The 21,803-nt window shown below is 37.1% G+C and overlaps 1 protein-coding gene across 9 annotated transcripts in view; it reads right to left on the reverse strand.

Moving 5' to 3' along the window:
• ZNF518A (zinc finger protein 518A) overlaps positions 1–20,889 on the reverse strand; it is a 29,344-nt gene extending 8,455 nt beyond the window's left edge. The window contains exons 1-6 of one of the 9 annotated variants that reach the window (XM_054690710.1): positions 20,511–20,617; positions 17,999–18,084; positions 5,629–5,770; positions 4,526–4,561; positions 757–808; positions 97–220 (exon numbers count right to left, since the gene is read on the reverse strand). The gene's annotated coding sequence lies outside the window, so the exon portion shown is untranslated. The other 8 variants (XR_005122388.2, XM_054690709.1, XM_054690705.1 and 5 more) reach the window with 8 other exon arrangements.
• Between the last annotated feature and the right edge of the window lie 914 nt (positions 20,890–21,803).

The raw sequence follows: 21,803 nt of genomic DNA on the forward strand, positions 1-21,803 counted from the left end.
TTTTTTCTTTTTAAATTCATTTTGAAACAAAGTAGGAATGTTAATCACATATAAATGAAAGATTTAATTCTGTTAAGTATTTTAAGAACAGCTTACCAAGATGTAACGGTTTGAAGTAGAAATAACACCATTCTTGAAATCAGGAAATACAAGCGTGAGTTCCAGCTCTGTTCTGTGACACTGGGCAAACATCAACTTCTCTGCACCTCAGTATATTCATCTATAGAAAACCACAACTGGATAAGAACTCTTAAGCTCAAAGATGTCTATATTGATACTGCAGGTTTTAAACAGATTTTGAAAAGGCTAACAAGAAAAGGATCCCTAAACTGAAGTTCCAATTATACATATGTGGTTCCAATGACACAACTGTAACATTCTTAGTTGATCCTTCAGTATTACTACCTTGTGAAAATTTCAACAAACTTCTCTCCAGATTTTCTACATCCTTAGGGCCTCAGGGATAACTTATGTTTAAAATAAAAGTTCCATTCATCTAACAGCAACAACAAAAAAACATTATCTGTTCTCTCAAATTATCATTACTAACTGGTAAATGTTAAGTAAGAGGAAATTAACAGAAATAGCACATACATAACAGGGTATTATAAAGTCCACCTACTACTTCTCTGGTTCCCTATGATTTTAGTTATTTAGCTTTTTGTACTTAGAACTCAGGCAGATAGTGAAAAGGAATGCCCTTGGCACATTAGAATGTATCCATTACAGTGTGTGTCCATTAATTCAAACACTTACTAGTTTGTGTTACTTTAGAGAAGTCTCAATATCTGTGTCTTAGTTTCTTCATCTATAAAATTAAAAAAATCCATTAGTACTTCCCCCACCTCCTTCAAAGAGTTGTTACAAATGATGCAGGCAGATTATTAAACATGCATTCATAGATTGACATTAATCAGTTCAGTTAAGCAGTCAAAGAACCATTGCATAATTTGAAAATTTATAATGTGTATGCTCTGCTGTGACTTTCAGACTGATTGTATACGAACCCTTTAAGTCTATGGCATAAATACACTGTAGAAATCACTGGCGTTTATATTTAAAAGGTTATTTAGCGAAGTTTCCTTTACTTTAACCAGTTTTATATTCCATATTACTAAGGTCAAAGAGGTCAGGAGTAAACTGGTAGATGGGAAAGGATAATACTGTTAGCATTATTAAAAACTACGAGAGAGGGTCTCCCTGGGAGCACAAGGGGTTAAGTCTCAGCACTATGAAGCTATCAGCAGCCACTGCAGCATAAGTTCGATCCCCAGCCAGGGAGCTAACCCACATGGTGAGGCAAACCTCTCCTGTCTCACCTGCTGCTCCCCTCAGCAGTGTATTTCAGTTGATCTGCCTGTTCTGCTCCCCACTGTTTCTGGTGAATCCTCTCATTCCCTGCACCTCTGGCCTACACCCTAGCTCCTGTATGCATAAATAAATAAATCTTAAAAAAAAAAAAATACAGGAGATGAAACAAACTTTAAAATCTCATGAGAGTGATGTGAGACTATTTGGTTATCACAGTACTAAAAGTACAAATAAGCTTGTTTTTTATTTTGTGATTTCTGTGTTGCTATAATTTCTCTGATTCATTCTTGCCTTTGGAAGGGAAAAGAGTGATGAACTAGCAAAAAATGGAATCTCAAAATATGTGATGAAGCTTTGTAAAACAGATACAAAGGCATTGAGGTATGATAATAAAAGCACTATATTTGCACATTTAAAAGATAATAGACAAAATCAGATAAGCCAAAAAAGACAAAGCATAAATCATGTTAAGCTTCAGCCAGGATGTCTATACAAAAGCCTCAACTTTAATGTTCAATTAATCTAAATATAACTAGAAACTTCCCCATTTTATAAATTGTTTATTGAGAGAAAGCAATTAAAAATTAACTACTTAATACTTTTGACATTTATTATTCATCAGATACATACATACTAAACTGATAATGAATTTCCTAGCAGGGTACCAGTTTACTGAATTTTTCATATACCATGCTTAATGCAATAAATATTAAAATTTTTATTTAAAAGTTTTCACAATGTCAAAGTTAAATGTAAAAATAATTTTTTAAAGAAATAATTGGCTAGAAAAGCACTCATTGACACCTGGTGGATTCTCCATACCAACTGAGAAGATTCCCAATGCTGTGGCACATTCACAATAGTGATAAGCATCATAATCATCAATGGAATCACCCACGGCATTACCAGAACTTAAGGGCAGAGGAGTTCAAATATGTGCAACATTTAAAGTATATCTATCAATGACTTGCCTCCATTTTCCAAATATGATAATTTGGCCATTATTAATAGGCAAGTTTTTCTACTACCATATAGAGGAAACTGTATTCCACACAAGAGGAAACTACCAAGGATATCATTATAAAAGGCAAACTGCTTCTTTTAGACACAGTCTAAATGTAACATGTGTCTAAAAACTATGTGTAACACTAAAGCTAGATTTTGATAATGCTTCTAAATACTATCAATTCCGGGGTCTCCCTGGTGGCGCAACAGGTTAAGACGCAACCTATGAGGCTGTCCGCAGCCACTGCAGCACAAGTTCAATCCCCCAGCCATTTCAATCCCCCAGAGCAACTCACATGGCGCAGAAGACCTCCCCTGTCTCACCTGCTGCTCCCCTCAGCAGTATATTTCACTCTGTCTGCCTGTTCTGATCCCTATTCTGTCTCTGATGAATCCTTTCACCCCCCACACCTCTGGCCTATGCCCCAGTTCTTGTGTGCATAACTGAATAAATTTTAAAAATAAATAATTCAATACTATCAATTCCATTTTAAAATATCTCTACAATTAAAAATTTTCCCGTAACATATCCAAGCCTGACAACTAGTGTAAAAAAATGTTTTTCAATACCTCAATCAATTAACACTAGTAAATGCCTACCATAAATGTGAGGCATTCTGATCGATGCTATGGAGAGATTAAAAAACATGGTCCCTGCTAACACTAAAGGCCGAGGTAGGTCATATATATTAATACACTGCTTAATCAGAGTTGACCATCCAGCAACCTCACCTTTCCAGTACACACAGAAAATAATTAAAATCAATAGGTCACATGGCAGATGAAACAGATGTCACAAAGTTCACCCATTAAAGTGTGTGACCTTTATACTACACTCCCAGACTTCAAGCTATACTACAAAGCCATAATAAGAACAGAGTGGTACTGGAACAAAAACAAGACACACAGACCAATGGAATCCAACTGAAGGCCCAGAAATAAAATCAAATATATGTGGTCAACTAATTTGTGAAAAAGGAGCAAAGAATATGTACTTGAACACGGAAGTCTCTTCAATAAATGGTGCTGGGAAAACTGGGCAGCCACATAGAAAAGAATGAAACTAGACTAGACACCACACACAAAAACCAACTCAAAATGGACAAAAGACTTGAATGTAAGACCTGAAACCATAAAATACAAGAAAAACACAGGCAAAACACTCCATCACATATACCTCAGAAACATTTTTGAAGATTCATCTCCAGAAGGAAGGAAAACAAAAAAGATAAAAGGCTAGGACAAAAAAGACAGTAACCAAAACAAAGAGACAACCTAAAGAATGGGAGAAAGTATTTGCACACTATACAACTGATTAAGGCACTGACATCAAAGACCTACAAAGAGCTTACACAACTCCACAAAAACAAAGCAAACAACCCAATCCAAAAAGCTATTTAGCAGAAGAGCTAAAAGACACTTCTCCAAAGAAGAAATGCAAATGGCCAATAAGCATATGAAAAAAGGTCCAACATTACTTATTATCAGGGAAATGAAAATCAAAACTCCAGTGAGATACTACCTCATACCTGTAAGAATGGCCCGTATTAAAAAAAAAAAAAAAAAAAAAACCTGGAAACAATAAATGCTAGGAGGATGGATGATGAAGTGTTTTGCCTATTTTTCCTCTATTGTATTTTATGAGGATATACAGAAACAGGAACCCTCTTACACTGCTGGTGGGAATACAAACTGGTCCAGCCACTATGGAAAGCTGTGTGAAAGACCCTCAAAAATACTAAAAATGGATCTACCTTATGATCCAGCGATTCCACTTCTAGGAATCTACCCAAAGGACACAAAAGCATTAATTCAAAAGGACACCTGCACTTCTATATTTACTGCAGCACTATTTACAATAGCTAAGACAGAAACAACCTAAATGCCCCAAAACGAACAAAGGGATCCAAAAGTTGTGGTACATATACACAATGGACTACTACTCAGTGATCAAAAAACATAAACTCATGCCACTTACAACAATATGGATGGTGCTGTAAGGGGTTATTACGCTAAGTGTAATAAGTCAGAAGGGAAAAAAATACCAAATGGTTTCACTTATAGATGGAATGTAGGAAAACCAAACAAAGGGTCAAGAAAAAGATAAAACTTGCGTGCTGACTAGAGATTAGAGGCAAACAGCATGGGGAGGAGGGGAGAAGGTCAAACAGGGGAGAGGAGAGCACAAGGAACTATGGTGCTTGCTCACATGTGCTATGGCGGCAGGACAATCACAGCGACACGCCTGCAGGGACAACAATGACATAAAAGAAGAAACTTTTATAACTTCAACAATTAATGTTGAATGTCAGTATTTTGTGTATGAGTTCGTATATTTCAGGTAATTTTGAGTTTGTTTTCTGCCCTTAAAATTTAAGTTTATAGACTCTATTTTGCTGTCAACTATGTTCAATCTGTAGCAACCAGAAGCAACTAAAGATACCTGATGGCAAATTATGCTACAGTTGCCACTTATTAGTAAAAAATAACAGATAACATTAAAAAATAAAAATTTTATAATTTTAATTCTCCAATGAACTAACTAATGTTCTTCATTATAGTGCAATCTCGACCCAGCCAACAAGGATTACTGATTTTTAATGTCCTATTTAAATTACTGCCTTTTACTTATGTATTATTACCTCATGAGATTTAACCTATATATCATAAAGCCCTGAAATAATACTATTTAGATGAAGTGAGACTGTTCCTTTAAAATAATATGGAGTTTTCTGCATTAAAATAGCAAGTCATTTGACTTCTCCTCTCTCCCAATTTCCACTGAAACATAAACAAAAAAATGTAATACAGAAAATCCTGCAAAATGGTTACAAACTGGGCCTCCCTGGTAGCACAGGGGTTAAAGTCTAATTGTTGTCAAGCTATCACCAGCCACTGTGCAGGAGTTTGATCCCTGGCCAGGGACCTAACCCACATGGCACAGCAGACCTCTCCTGTCTCACCCACCGCTCCCCTCAGCAGTCAGTCCTCCTGTTCTGCTCCCCACTCGGTCTCTGGTGAATCCTCTCATCCCCCACACCTCCGGCTACACCCCAGTTTTTGTATGCATAAATCAATCGTTAAAATAAAATGGTTAGAAACTAAAACATTCCCTACAAATACTACAAGGTGTTGGGTATGAAATGGTTGCAAGACAGAGGAGCAAAAATAAATGCTGACCTACTGCCAAGCCCCAATTTAGAACAGGAAGTTGACTAGGGGACATTTATTCAACCAATATTTAGTATCAATAAAGCAGGCTCTAAGTAAGAAAATGTTGACAAATTCTGCCCACTTCCACCCTTAACATACCTTGGGATGGAAGGTGAGGGCTTGAAAGGAAGACTGTGTAGAGTACTTTGGGGGTGAGAGGAGATTTGTGCTGGGATATGAGGAGGAAGAAAATGAATCCAGAATTCTCAGATCAAACAGAGTTGGGGGTTGCTAGCACCAGCTGCAAGGAGAGATGTAAAGAGGAAATTATTTTTAAACAAAAGATAAATCTTCCTTATATGCATGACCACTGTCTTCTTGTTGAAGAATTCTGGTTTTTTTCCCCATATAAATAGTCTCTAAGCTATTAGAAAAATTACGTTTACTCTTAACTTCTTCCCCCGCCCCAAACAAAAAAACTGAGGCCATCTTGGTTTATTTTAAGAATTCATCTCAATTAACAATGCAACCAAAAAAGATAAATGGGTAGAAACATCCCTTTGGAAACAGCAGCTTAAAAGAGGGAAATAATCTGAACACTTGGAGAAATCTACCCCCTTCCCTCCCATCCAGCAGTGAAAAACAGTAATTACAGTAAAAGTTACTTTAGGAAAAGATTTCAAAAATGAAATAATAATTGACAGTTTCAGTTAAAATATGAGATAATACACTGAGGAAAAAAAAAGAATATACTACCATGAGAAAGAGATCAAAGTCAGTAATCTTTTTTATTAATTTTATTAATTCTTTTAAGACTTGAATTTTCAAAATCAAAGGCTCCCAAAATGCCAGGCCAGATTATTAGTGGGAGGAGAATGTAAAACTCAGTATCTACAACTTGTCCTAGTAAAATGTTTACGTTTAAAAAAAGTTTAAAAAACTCCACCAAAAAACAGATGGAGTTAGCCTAAAACGATGATCAACTTTTCAGCACCAACACCAATTTTAATCATATACCAAGGTTAATCAGAAATTGAATTTATAATTCTAAATACTAAGACAACAAAATAACATCTGCAGAATTTTGGGGGGACAGAATTAACCCAAGAATTAATTTTATACCAGAATAACTTAAATGTGTGGGAAAACCACAATTTAGATATGCAAGGGTTCAGAGAGTATCTGTATTACCTACATATTTTTCCTGGAAAAAAGTTTTATGTAATACTTCAGGCAAAATCAAATTTCAATCAGAAAAAAGAACTGAAAAAAGGAGATAATGTGATACAGAAAAAGTATCAACAATATAGTCTACAAAATAGAAATAAATGTAAATATTGTTGATACAGTTAAAAAAAAAAAAAGACTGGACAAGGGAAACACTGAACACATGACAAATACATAAGAAGTCCTTTAAAAAGCATAAATAAATGCAGAACAGTAGAGATGACAATTAGCAACAAATTTACAGAGGCCAGAAAATAGATCAGTAAGTAGTGAATGACCTCGTAGGCTCCAGAAAACTAAATCCCAAGCAGACAGTGGGGAAAGTTAAGAACTAACTCATTCTATAGTCCGTATGTTCAAAAGGTGTAGGAATTGGCAGCGAATAACTGAAATGGGAAGAAGGGAGAAAGAAGCTAAGAAATTTGAAGTAAGGTTGCTTCTGAGTTTTGGTTAGATACTAAAATTCCCTGCCCCACTCCCTGAAAATAGGTAGCTGCTGTTCCCCGTACACAGCGTAAGTCTGGAGGTTTATTCTCCGTGGAAAGCAAAAGAGAAGAATCTCTGACATAGGGGATACTCGACACATCTGAGAGTGGACACCACACCAAACACAAGAGGATTAAATACCATATATGTTGAGACACAAATCCCACCCAATAATCCCTTTCTCCCCTCCCAGGTTAGGCTAGACACAGTGCTATTAAAAATATGACCTGCCAATGGTCCACGAACCATTTGTCTCCAGTTCTTGACAAGATATGTACAGAAATTATGTATTAGAAACTGTTTACAAAGTTAGATATATATCTGTTAAATCTAACAAAAATTAAGACCTGTTTCATAGGACTTCATTTTTAAAAACTCATTTTCTACTAATAGAGGCACTCTGATATACCAATGAAGGGATTATAAGCTAACACAACCTTTTTAAGAAAGTTTGCAAAATATATATTTATAGTCATTATAAACATATTAAAATAATTCATACCATTTAATCTACATTATATATTTGATTATGGCTTACATGTATAATATAATGCTCAATATTAAATAAATTCATAGAAGTGTTTTTTTATTTAGCAATTAGTTTATGAGCTATGACGTTACCTAAAGAATAATTAAGGGTGTTGATATCACCAGAATAACAGTGAAGTATGCAATTTTATTATACAAATATAAAGTTGAATGTTTATATCGAAAAATAAATGGTATTCAACCAATAATATGCTTCCTGATCTTGGTACACTGTTAAAAAAAATACAACAGTAAAAAATTGTATAAAATCAGTATAAATTTGGCCATATTTTTCTATATATTATACAATAAATGTATAGTAACTATAATGTTCAGATTTTTTTACACTAGTTAAGCATATTGTTCTTAAAGTGCTAGATTTGATGTTCTAACTATTTAAAATTTTCTTGTTTGATGTTATCTTTAACAATTTTTGCACTGGTGTTATGGAGAATTTCTACTATCTCATCTGCTCTGCAGTAGTTCACCAAACATGAGAACTGTTCCCTCCTAAAATTACACAGATTACACCAACAATACCATACAGGTGTGGCTCCTCTTTAGACTGTAGGCCTTGTAACTTTTGCAAGTTCTTCTATGATTCCTGAGCTTTTTGGGTTTTCCACTGCTTGAGTCACTTTTAGCAATTTATAGGTTCCTTGAACAGAATTGATTTCCTTCATACATTCTAAGTATGACCCCATAAACTACACTTTTAACAACCTATCCAACAGAAATAAAAGCATAACATATAGTTGTATTTAAGTATCACTTAAATGTTCATAAGCAGGAAAATTATGAAATTTATGGAACATCTACATGAAAACATTATAAAGATAGGAATATATATGAACTGACTTGGAAAGATATTTACTGTGAACTTTTTTAGTTTTTAAAAAAGGAAGTTAAAGATTAAGACATGCAATACATTTTTAAATGAGGAGGAAAGAACCTCATATCTATGTTAGGAAGAAAAACTCTACATGCTTATATAAGCATAAACAAATCTATAGAAAGATATCATCCAAACTATTAACAGGTTAATTGTTGTTTTTTGTTTATTTGTTTTTAAGGACTGACAGCATGGCATAGCAAAACACAAACCAAAACAAATGGAAGAAAATCATCAGCTCTCCTAAGTACCTTGATTGTAGCCAAAGGGGTACTGTCATTAGCATATTTCTTTACTAAGTATTTTCTATATATATATATTCCTATCCTTGAATTCTAGAATTCTAGGAATTGCTTTAAGTACCCCCTTTCAGCTTAAAACAGCTTAAGCTAGTTCTATGACTTGTAACAAAAGGTTCTTAAGATATTGAATTGACAGATCAGTGTTGATTGTATTTACTTTACATAAAAGTAGGTTTTGTGATGAACCCTTTAAAGAGCAGTGGGACATAAACATGTAACAAAGGAGCAAAGCCTGCCAAGACCAGAAAAACAAAATACAGAAACATTAGAAGAAAAGCATTTTTCTCCCTCAGCTCAGCACAATCTAGACTGGCAAAAGAATGCATAATGGGAGGGTGAGAGAGACAGGTTGCAGAGGACAGATTTCAACTTGAGTGGAAAGTAATAGGGAGCCTTTGTTAGATCATGAGCAGTGAGATTATAAAAGAAGTATTTAACAAATATCATCAGATTTTCTAGATAAGACATATTGGAGAAAGTGAGCAAAAAAGGAAGTGAGAAAATCAGAGGAGTAAGTGGTAATCCAAACAAAAAGTGAGGAAAGAGAATTGGCAGCACTGGCAGAGGTTAGGATTCATGAGGTAGAAACAAAGAAATTTTTTAAAGATATTCCCAAAGTAAAATATCAAGGATAAGGAACACTTGAATAATGACTCAAAAAGTACCATTCCTGGAGCTTTTTGTCTGCTTTCCATAACAAATTGCTGAGAACCATAGCAAACAACGTCCTACCAGCTGTTCTCAAGCCTAGTCAGAAGCGAAAAATTGACACTCTGTGTGACCATCAGCATCCCTATCATCCAGCAATTAATTTTAGTTCAATGCTTCAAATATTCTTCAGGTCCAGGGTGCTTTCAACTGTGAGAACCCATATAGTCATTTTGTTTTTCTCACTTACAGTAGTTTTTATAACTACATGAGACAGTCAATACTTTATTTTAAAACAGGCTTCGTATTAGATGATTTTGCCCACCTGTAGGCTAATGTTAAGTGTTCTAAGCACGTTTAAGGCAAGCTGTTTGGCAGTTTAGGCATATTAAATGTATTTTCAACTTATTACAGGCTTATCAGGACATAACCACATAAGTGGAGGAAAATCTGCATATTGTAATTGCTTAACAAAAAACTAAAATACTCTGACTTTAGCTTAACCCTACTTGTGACTTAGTATATAGCTGTGTAACTTGTTACATTACACAGATAGATTAGCCATTATTTTCGTATAACTGAAGACAGAACAAAAATGACATTCAGAAGAAAAAGCTTACTACAAACATGTAAGATTCTGCCTGAATGGAATGGATAAGGGGAAAAAAACCTCTTATTTTCAAAGCAGAACCCAGTTCAGTACCCTCAAATTAACTATTATGTTTTTATGACTTGGAACATTTTCAGCTTAGGCTTTTTGTACATGTTTCGATTTTTTTTTTAAGTTTGTTTGAAAGGTTAATACCTATCATATTACAAAGAAGTGAAAAGAATAAATTTTGTAGAATTTCTACATATAGTAAAAGCTTGCTCTCTTCAAATCACTGTGGTTTAAGGGACCTCGCTGGTGGCACAAGGGGTTAAGCACAGCATTGTGAAACTATCCACAGTCACTGCAGCATGAGTTCGATCCCCAGCTGGCCAGGGAGCTACCCACATGGCATAGCAGACCTCCTGTCTCACCAGCTGCTCCCCTCAGCAGTGTACTTCAGTCAATCTGCCTGTTCTGTTCCCCACTCTGCCTCTGGTGAATCCTCTCACACCCCCATCTCTGGCCTGTACCCTAGTTCTTATATGCATAAATAAATAAATCTTTAAAAAACAACAACTCCCAATCACTGTGGTCTAATGTGCTTAAAACACAGATAAGATTCTGAAGGGTTATGTATACAAACGGAATTAAGACCTTCTATATATACAAGAGTTCAAAATGCAAGTGTGTAATGAGCCACAGAACGTTCAAGCAGGCTAGTGACATTAGTGTACAATCAGGTAAGAGTTAAAGTAAAAAATTAAAATATAGCAGCAGTTACTGGTTGTGGTGAATTTTATTTCATTTCTCTTTGAAGCTATGACTATTAGATACACACACGCGCAACACATACAAAATAACCCAGTATGTTCTCCATTCCAGGACACATAATACCTTTATCTGCCTTTGTTCATACTGTTTCCTTTTACCAGGCTTGTTATATCCTCTTCTCTCTCTCAATTCAATATAGTCAAACTTCCTTTCCTCTACTTCCTGTCAGAACATGAAATATCCTCCAACACACACTAGTCTCCTCCTTTGAATATCCACTGCACACCACTTAAGTACTAACTTTTATAATTACATCATCTCATTTTTTGTTTTTGCCTCCCAAGATCATTTATAAGTTTCTTAAAGACAAGTTCTATTTCTATCCCTCACAAAATCTAAGAAGATAGGATACACAGGAAACTAACAGTTCATTTATTCTTATTTTCAACACAAATACCTGGTTTCAGATTAAGTCTGTGGTTTCAGATTAAATCACTTTGTATCAAACACTATATAGACCATACTGTGTTTTTGTTGCAATGGAATCTGATTTAAAATGCACACATACATGTGTGCACACACACATTAGTGCATGTGTCCATGCATGCACACAATCAGAAATTACATTTTTATATGTAGGAATTAGGAGAAAAAAACAGACATAATCTGTTCAAAGTAGATAAAAACCAATGAATTAAGTTTGAGAAGGAGAACGATTATGTTCATCCTTGGTTCTTCTATCATTTTGCCACAGCAGTGATTTAGGAGAATAGGCAGATTTTCCTTAATATTTTGGAACATAAGGAGTGGAAGGAGAATCAGATTTATTGTTACTTGATGAAGAGAATATTTATGAACACATCTGTAATCTATCTCCCAAAATAATATAAACTGTTCGATTTTTCTTTGAACACATACACATCTCTATGGGTAGAAAACAAATTTCACTCCCCAGGATTCCACATCTCAACTAATGGCATCACACTCCATCTACTTACTCAACCCAAAAACAAGGACTCACACTTGATTCCTCTCTCCTTTACATCCCGCATTAATCCATCTGCAAGTCCTATTGCTTCTAACTCCAAGACACATCTTAAACTCTTCTTTCCATCTCCACTATCATTACCTTACCTGTTGTCATTTCTAATTTCGTTTAAAATGGTAATCTTCCTAACTGGCACTCACACTTCCCTCTTGCCCACCCCCCCTCCTCTGAATCCAGACTCCCCACAAGAGCAAAAGCGATCTTAATATCAAATAGGTCAAAATACTCCCCACTTAAAACTCCTTAGTCGCTTCCCAAGGCTCTTAAAATAACATGTAATCTCTTCGCTAAAGCCTGCAAGAACAGTGACATCTGTTACTGGACCTCTCTCTAAATTTCATCTCACACTGTTCTCCATCTATAAATACATTCTAGCCAGCTAACATACAGTGTCTCAGCTCCTCAAAGACTCCTTTTTCCTTTCTTTCCCACCCCAGGTCTAGGTACCTGCTAGCCCCTACTTTCTTCAAATGGATAGATTCTTCTCATCTTTTGGGTCTCATCTTAGAAAGGTCATTCCCAACCTATTTACCTTCTCAAAAAGAAAAAAATATGTTCTCTATTTTACGCCCCTATCTAGTTTGTAATACTTTTTTTTTTCAGGCAATATTTTATCTACTTACAAATTTATTTTCTGTCTCTCTCACTGCACTAAAAGCTGCATAAGTCTAAGGACCACATCTGTCATATACCTTACTGTATCACTAGCATCTAGCATAGAGTTGAGCTTGTAGCTAGCACCTAACCTGCGCCAGTTTATTTCCTAATCATTGGGAATATAGCAGCGAAAAAAGGATAAAAATCCCTCTCTTCCTGGAGCTAACACTACAAGTTATTCAACTAATATACAAGGTAAGTAAAAAATGATATATTCAAAGGTGACAAGTGCTATGGAGAAAAATTAAGCAGTGAAGATAAAGCAGAATCAGAGAGTTGCAATTCTTAAATACAAAGTGAAAGAGACCTCACTTTAATATATCCTAATTGAGCCAAGATCTTAAGGAGCTGAAGGAGAGAACATTACCAAAAAAATAAATAAATAAATAGTTAAGTCCTAAGACCATGGGTATGGCATATGCCTGACATATCTGGGAAACAGCAATAACCTGAATGTAACTGGAAGAGAAAGCACCAGTGGAAAAGTAATAGGAGGTGAAGTCAAAGAAGTAGAGGACTAAAATTGCTAAGGACTTTGATTTTACTATGAATGAGACAAAAAGTTACTGGACCATTTTGGGCAGAGAAATACCATGGGCTGATCACTTTGGTTGCTATGTTAAAAACAGAATATTTGGCAGGAAGTAAAAGTGAAAGCAAGGAGACCAGTTTAGCGATTATACAACAATTACCCAGGTAAAAGATGATGGCAACTTGGTGGAAACAATGAGGCATGGTCAGACTCCAGATATGTTTTAAAGATAGAGCCTATAGAATTTGCTAACAGACTAAATTTGGTCTACAAGAAAAGAAAAATGTCAAGGATAACTCTGTAAATCTTGATCTCAACAACTGAAAGAACTGAGTTGCTATTTACTAAGCTAGAAAAGACTGTGGGAATAGTAAGTTTGGAATATCTATCAGCAGTTCAGTTTTAGTCATACAGCTGAATGTGAATATGAATATAGGATACAGAGGCGCAAGAGTAAGAGAAAATTTTGGGAGTCATCAGTGTGTGTGAATATGTGTGTATGTAGTTTCGTATGTAGAAATGGATGAAATCAGCAATGGTAAACAAAGGTAGAAGCCCAAGGCCTGAGCCTCATGATACTAGGAAAGAGATGAGAAAGAAACAGTTAGTGAGACTGAAAATACATCAGGAGAATGGTATCCTGAAAGCAAAATGAAAAACTATTCCTAAGGATAAGGGATGATCAACTCTGTCAAGTAAGATGAGGACTAAGAATTGACCACTGCACTTAATATCAAGACTACTAATGACACAAAAACTGTTTCAGCGGAGTTATAGAGGGAAAAGGCAGATTAGCACAATTTTAAGAGAAAAATGGGAAAAGAAGTAGAGATGTCGTACAGACAACCCTTTTCAAAGAATTAAAAATTTGCTTGGTACTATACAGGAAAAAAAGATAAAGGGTTTAACTGGATTTGTGTTTTTGTTTCTCTGAGATGAGAAAGTACAGTATGATGGCACGCCTGCGAAAATGATCAGTAAAAATGGAATAACTGATGATGGCGGGAGGAAGGAAAGAAATGCAACAGCGGTATCTTTCAGTAGAGGGAATAGGAATCTAGTAAAGAAATGGAAAAGCTGAAGTTAGAATAAAGATAATTCATTGACAGCTACTAGAGAGGAGGATGTTAGCAGGTGGGTAGAGGTGACTGTGAAGAGTTGTGGAATAAAATGTCTCACTAAACCTACAGCAAAGGTTACTGAATTACGGCCACAGCCTGTGGGCCAAATCTAGCCTGCTGCCTGTTTTTGTAAATTAAGTTTCATCGGAACTCAGCCACATTCATTCAATTACATATTGTCTCTGGCTACTTCAATGTTATAGCAACAGCAGCTGATATGGCCCACAAAGCCTGAAATATAAACTATTTGACCATTTATCGCAAAAGTTTGCCAACTGTTAACTCTCTGAGTTGAGTGTCTCTGGATACTCCAACTGTTAACTCTCTTGCGTTGAAAGTCAGATAATTGGCTGTGAAAAAAGTACGTAGGCAAAGACCTATGAAACACAGCATGTAATAAGAGACTGACACGGCATTAACCTGCACCTCATTCTGAGCATCTGGAGCTCAAAATGAATATTCTATGAACAATTAAACATTAATTCCATTGCCTATCTCTTTTAAAATGTTTTTAAATCTTCTGCTACACTAGCTTTGAACTGGCTGCATCTCTAGGGAGGAGAATGGTTTTGAAACTAAGGATTTTCCAAAAAGGAGTGGTAAGAAAATACAGACTAATTACATACATAAAACAGAACAGCACTGCAGGTTAATTACTGTTTTAAAAAATCTTCAAGGTAGACAAATATAGCAACAAGATTTTTTTTCCACAAAGATAAATGTATACCACTTGATAACCTATTTTGTATTTTAGCATCACAAAAATGCCATCTCACTGAAAAATAACTAGAAATCTCCACCTTAGGGAAAAAAACAAAATTTCTGTTTTGCTTTCAAAATGCTTCATATATAGATGTACCTAAAATAGCCGAACTTTCTTCCCACTATCTCTCATTCCCCTAAAATACAAGTTGTTTGAACCAAACGAATTTCTTCTCCATCTTGGATCAGCCCTTAATCATTTTCAACTCCATCCTTTCTTCAATTATACTTTATGCCTATCAAAACCCAACTCATAAGTCAAAACCCATTCAAGAAGTCTTTCTAGACTCTGTCTTCACTAATGTCCTTCCTACCACAACTCAAAACTCAAAATCCATACTGTACAATTGTATACTCATCTATCTGCTCTGTTTTTTTAATGTACATTAATTTGGATTCTTAAACAAACTATAAGCACTTTAAGGTGAAGAATTTCTTTTATTCTTACATATTTCTAAAATGCTAAGCATAGCACTGATTATTCTCAACACATGTTTATTGATCTGTTTAACCTAAACACATAAAAAAATGTTATACTAAAGAAAGTCTATCATCCACTCAGCCTAGTATGAATAATCCTTGCATATAATTATACATAGGTAGTTGCATATAATTGTACATAGCAGACATTCAATAAATGGTTGCAGGTTGAACGAAGGACTGAATACATGAATGATGCATGAAAAATAGGTAGAGGAAAAAAACATACTGTAGATGGATGTGAATGATCAACTTGAAGCTACAGATCTTGAATTCCTAAGGGCCACATACTCATCAGAACTCATCATTTTCTGCGGCCAATCCAAGTCACACTAATTTATAAACAGAATTCTGGCCCTGGAGACTGGGGAAGATATGAGGGAAACTAATAGAATCAAAAGAAAACTATAGACCACATAACATAGTCTCTGAAACTGAAATAGGCATTCTTTTTCCAACCATCCCCCATCTCTATATGGCTTCACTGTCTCACTACAGATAGGATTACAACTAATTTAGAGGGAAAAAGGACTCTGATTGGCTCTGCTTGAGCAACAGGCAATCACTATTGCAACAGGGATGATTAGAATTGAGTTACAAGACTGATAGCCAACAAAGAACTCAAAATAGGGGAGGGATAGCTTCCCAAATCAAGATAATGTGTCAACAAAATCCATGTGTGTTGATGCTACCAGCCATAACCTCCAACAATCTCCTGTTTACTTCATTTTATTTAGGATTTTTTATTTTTCATATTACTCTTTTTGATATATTTGAGCACTAATATTAAACTCCTAGCATCAGCATTGGCTTTACAGTACCCATGTGTTATCGACTATAGAAGGTGTCAGACGTCATATAAGAACTTGCTCAAGTAAATGAACATAAAAAATAACCTGGTATCAACTCAGCCTTGTTGTGTTCTACTCATGTTATTTTTAGACATTAACTTATAACAAAAAAAAAAAAAAAAAGACTTTGTGAAAAATGGTCCTGAAAAAAAAGCTGCTACTGAAATCACTGAACATGATTATGATTACTAAAGTAATAATTTAAGGTGGTATAGTCTACTTTAGGTCTACTTTAGTTACTTCTGTAGTTACATACATAATATTATTCCTAACTTAGGATTATACTTATGGGCACACTAATTCATTTGGTGAGGGGAACTATGTAATGTGGTGTCTCAGGACCTATTGAACACAAACAGCAAGAAACACTTGTTTCAAGAGCAGATAAATCATGGTTTTTTTCCTGCACAAGGGTAAAATATTTTCCACTGAACTTGCAAAACTTTCCTTATAAAGCCATGGATATGGGGGCCTCCCTGGTGGTCCAAGGGGTTAAGTGTTAGCACTGTGAAGTTATCAGCAGCCACTGCAGCACAAGTTCAATCCTGGCCAGGGAGCTAAGCCACACGGTGCAGCAGACCTGTCTCATCTGCAGCTCCCCTCAGCAGTATGTTTCAGTGAATCCACCTGTTCTGCTCCCCACTCTGTCTCTGGTGAATCCTCTTACCCCGCCACACCTCTAGCCTCCACCCCAGCTCTTGCATGCAAAAATAAAAATAAATCTCTTTAAAAAACCATGGATATGGGCCTCCCCGGTGGCGCAGCGGTTGAGCGCTGGGTTGCGAAGCTGCCCGCGGCCTCTGCGGCGCCGGTTCGATCCCCGGCTGTTCCCCGGCCACCGGAGGAGGATCCCACATGGTGCGCAGACCTCTCCTGCCACCCGCTGCTCCCCTCAGCAGTGTACTTCGGTCCTTCTGCCTGCTCTGCTCCCCACTGTGGCTCTGGTGAATTCTCTCACCCTCCCGCGCTTCTGACTGTACCCAGTGCATGTATAAACAAAACAAACAAACAAATATAATTAATAAATAAATAAACATGCCTCTATTTAAAAAAAAAAAAAAAAAAAAAAAAGTTTAAAAAACCATGGATATGTTGGCAGATTTTTTTTCCTCTTTTTGTCCACACCAAATTATTCAGATGATTGCCTTCAGAAAACCAATCATAACTCTACAGTGATTCCCAATTCTCTTTTCTAACTCAGAATGTAGATGCCATTAGTCATATAGAAAAAAACATATACATTAGACAATTTTTCTTTAGGTGTATTTACTTTGCACTTGCTGGAGTAAAACATTCTTCTGACCATTTCTACAGCTTCAATGCAACTGTCTGCCATATTTATTTCCATCGTTCATTATCCATAAGTCCTTAGTTACATTTACATATAGAAGAAGGACGATACAGTTTAAAATGTTAGATATAATGAAATGTTAAGTAATATACTATGAAACCAAAAATGCTTTTCATTAACATTAAATGAAAACCCATGTATTAAGTATTCTATTTAGGCTAAAAATAAAACTATAACTTATGAAAAGCTACATATACATAACTATTTTACTTTATTTTGTTCAATATTAAAACACATCAACTTACTATTTAATAGCACATATACTTCTATCTTTACCATACCTTCCTTTCTTCAAGGAACAAAAGGCACACAATTTAATGCTTGGGCAAAGTCACAATACAGGAACAGCAATCAAAAGAGATGATATCTGGAAATGAAGATCAAGATTTTAAAACTATGCAAAAACTGTTAGTAAAATGGTTTTACACTCTTGATTCAAGTTCATTTCATAGTTAACTTAAGTGCACAACTTCAGAAAGAAAACTACCTCTTGGCCCTTAGGCAAATAACCTATCATTGATACCCAATGATAAAGTCATAAATTTACAGAAGTCACAAAACGCAAAGATTAGCAGGGAGTTTACACTCAAATCTAATTCGACTTCTTAATTTATTACAAGACAGGGAAAATGAGTTTTGCCCAAAGTTACCAAGTAGAACTAAAATTTGGGTCTGACTCCAACCCATATATTCTACCACCATAATGCGATCTCTTTTAACACTCACTTCTGATATCTAACATGTCATGAAAATTGCTCACCATGTGAAGCTAACACTCCACACAGAACCTAACCACCTGAGATCAGATAATAGATATTTCAACTTTACCACACTCTTTTTTTCTTATAGTTTTCTTTGCCAAAGGTTTTTAGTAAGTACCTAAAGCCAACCAGGTAAGACTCAAGTCTTTCTTTTTTAAAGTTGTACGAAGGTGGTCTTAAAGCATATAATGCTCTAAATAAGAACAATTAAAATTACAAACAGAAAAATAAAGTATATTAAAAGGATTTGTTTAAAGTATATTTTAAAGTCAAACTCTAGATTTATGCCAAAACATATGCCCTCCAGAGTGCTTCAAGCTATAAAAATTAAGACCACAGTACACTACTACTAAAGAATAAAGGATAGGATCTGAAGTGTCATCATCATAAAAATAAAAACCATTTAAAATTTTATAAATTATCAATGCACACAGCAAGTATTTGTTGTGGTCACTGTCCTTTTATCCTTCCATAAAACCAAACATCAAACGTATGAATTGATATTTAAACTTCCTGTTACTGCAATAAGGAAAAAACTGACTGCACAATAGGTTGCTAATACTTAACATTACATCCCTATCTCCCCCTTTGTTTACAGATTTGAGATCTAGAATTATGAGAATTTTAACAAAAATCAACACTGTCTATGTTCACCATGAAATGCTAACATCCTGAAAATGTTAATGCAATGCAAAATCTTTATGATTTTCAAGGGGAAAAAAAACCACAGTTTTCCTAAGAGACAATGACTTTAAAGTGCTATTAAGCTGAAAATGTCAGGGCATTTCACTTAAGTTGAATGGTTCGTATCTATTCAATCGGAGAACACTAAACTTCAGGGAACACTCAAATCAGATAGATCCCTTGCTACAAGGAAATCAATTCAACACTATCAGTAAACTAGGCCTGACACCGAGACTTTCAAATTAATGAAATTCCTCCCCTGATGTAGAGTGTCCTCCTGTTTTATCATCGTGACAAGCGTACCAAGTTCAACGTTCTTATGAAATCCTTAAACATTGACCTATTTTATTTTTCCAGGGTTTTTAAGACTTTTGATCCAAACATACCCAACGAATGTTTTCGTTCAAAGAGCTCCCAAACACTCAATGCCCCAAATTTCAATCTAAAAAGGAAATCAAACCTTCATGTTTGTATTCAGAACCCTAAAGCTATCAATTCTGTTTCATCGGCCTACCTATGAGTTATGACATTGTCTTCTACACATCCCCTCTCTACATTTTCCAACTCCACAGCCATTCAGGAAGACACTGTCTACTTGACAATGAGGCCACCATGTTAAGAACAGACTCAAAATGGACCCTACAAGTGAGACAGCCAGTTACAAAGAAATCCATCAGCTACTGGGCATGGTAGGGTCTGCAGGGAAGAGCGCCTTCAGCCAACTCTGGAGGTGGGAGCGCGCGCAGAGAGCTGAGCATATCTGCAAGAAAAGACCTCCAAAGACCATAATCTGGACCCACAATGGGGACGCCGTCGAGTCGGGTGGCCGTGCGCCCGCGAACCTACAGCTGGAGGGGTGCGGTCTGAGGGGTGCCCCAGCTGTCTCCACCGGCCCCGGAACGCGCCGAGTGGGAGCTTCGAGCGCCGCGCCCGGCTCGGTCCCAAACACCGCGCCGGATCCGCCCCTTCCTCCGGGGCTCGGCCGCCCCTCGCGCGCGGAGGCACACGTCGCCGCGCTTCAGCTGCAGCTCCAAGGTAGCGGGAGAGAGGGGAGTGCGCACAGCCGGGACGTGAGGCCAGCCCAGGCTGCGAGGCGGGGGTGTGCTCCAGCGGCCAGCCAGAGCCACGGGGAAAAGGGCCGACTTGTCTAGGAAAACTTTGCGGCAAGTTAGCCGGAAGCGCTGAATGGCCGGGACTATTTAACAGAGGCTTCCTCTCACAGGAGGCGGGACCCTGAGCCCGCTCGGGAGGCCCTGGCGCCCCACAAACTCGTCCTTTGCCCCCTGACTGCCCCTTCAGAAGTCCTGGCATCCTACCAGGTCTGGGCGGCCCCGCTCACAGGGAATACCTGTCGTGGTCCCCATGGCCTGCGAGTCCCTGATGGCGGCCATTACGCTTCCATCCGGGTATGGCCGACAAGCCGATCGCAGCGCTACCAGGAGCGGTCGCTGCGGCGGAGGGATCCGCGCTGCACCTGAGGCGGCGGAAGAGGACGGAGGCCGGCAGGGCCCGCGCCTCAGCCCGACGAGACTAGGCCATTGAGCTGGGCTCGCCGCTGACCTCTCACATTAGTGCACTTCCCGCTGCCTGCCCCGCCACTGACTCACTGCCCGCCCCTTGCTCACCAGTAACTGGAGAGATCCTACTGCCAATAGAATGGTAGACAAACGTCCATGCTATGCTCTTCAAAGTAGGCACCAGAAGCAGGAACTGTGCTCTTGGCAAGCCCTTGCTGACTGGGAATGGTCTCAACCTCGAGATTTTAATCATTTCCGGCTTTGCAAATGGCGTCTCCCCACCCCTTGCTTTTGACACGCAGGTTTTAGCAGCCTTTGCAACCCACCTCCATGAGAGAAGCTGTCACAAAGCTCTCTGGGAGATCTACTGGCCTCCAAGCATGTATATACTTAATAATTGGTCTGAAACTGGTACTGCAATAAAGGAAGCTCTCATCCCCACGAGAGGAATCCTCCCTGCACATCACTGCAGAGCTGGACAAAGAGATCCACTAACATCCGGTGTCACCCCAGAGCCGGTATGGCTCCTCTTCTCTAGAGCAGTTCTGGAGTCAAACCTATTAATTGACTTCATTTTTTACATAAATTACCTTACTTAAAAAAACAAACAAAACCAAAATGCTGTGTGTGGTGTGGGTTTGTTTTTTTTAAAGCCAGGAATGGGGCGGAGAGAGACACCAACATATTAAAGCTGCAATAAGATCGAATTTTTTGTCATTTTGGTTCCATGTGAATACACGTGCCCTTTAGAATTAAAAAAAAAACAAAAAACACTTTTAAATGATTATGATAATCATTTTTCACTGGTCAGAAAGTGCCCATCTGTAGCTAGTCACAAGATTTTCTCCATGCTTTAATAAAAAGCACGTAGAGGAATCTTCACTTTGTTCTTCAGGAAGTTTTCTTACTGTGTTTATTGGGCTGTTGTGTTTATTGGTCTACACAATTCCTCCAGGAATGGCAAGTGAAGGGAAATCCACTTTAGACCATGCTTTACTCTCTTGCACGCATGTTCCTCTACAATACATACAAGGAGAACTCTGCAAACACCAAAAGGGACGCCACGGTGTTTACAAAACAGATTTTATTTTCCATTATTCCCCTTTCTCCAATCTTTGTTTCTA

This window comes from Talpa occidentalis, unplaced genomic scaffold (assembly GCF_014898055.3).
Source record: "Talpa occidentalis isolate TD23 unplaced genomic scaffold, MPIMG_talOcc4v2.1 talOcc4.8, whole genome shotgun sequence".
NCBI classification, from domain to species: domain Eukaryota; kingdom Metazoa; phylum Chordata; class Mammalia; order Eulipotyphla; family Talpidae; genus Talpa; species Talpa occidentalis.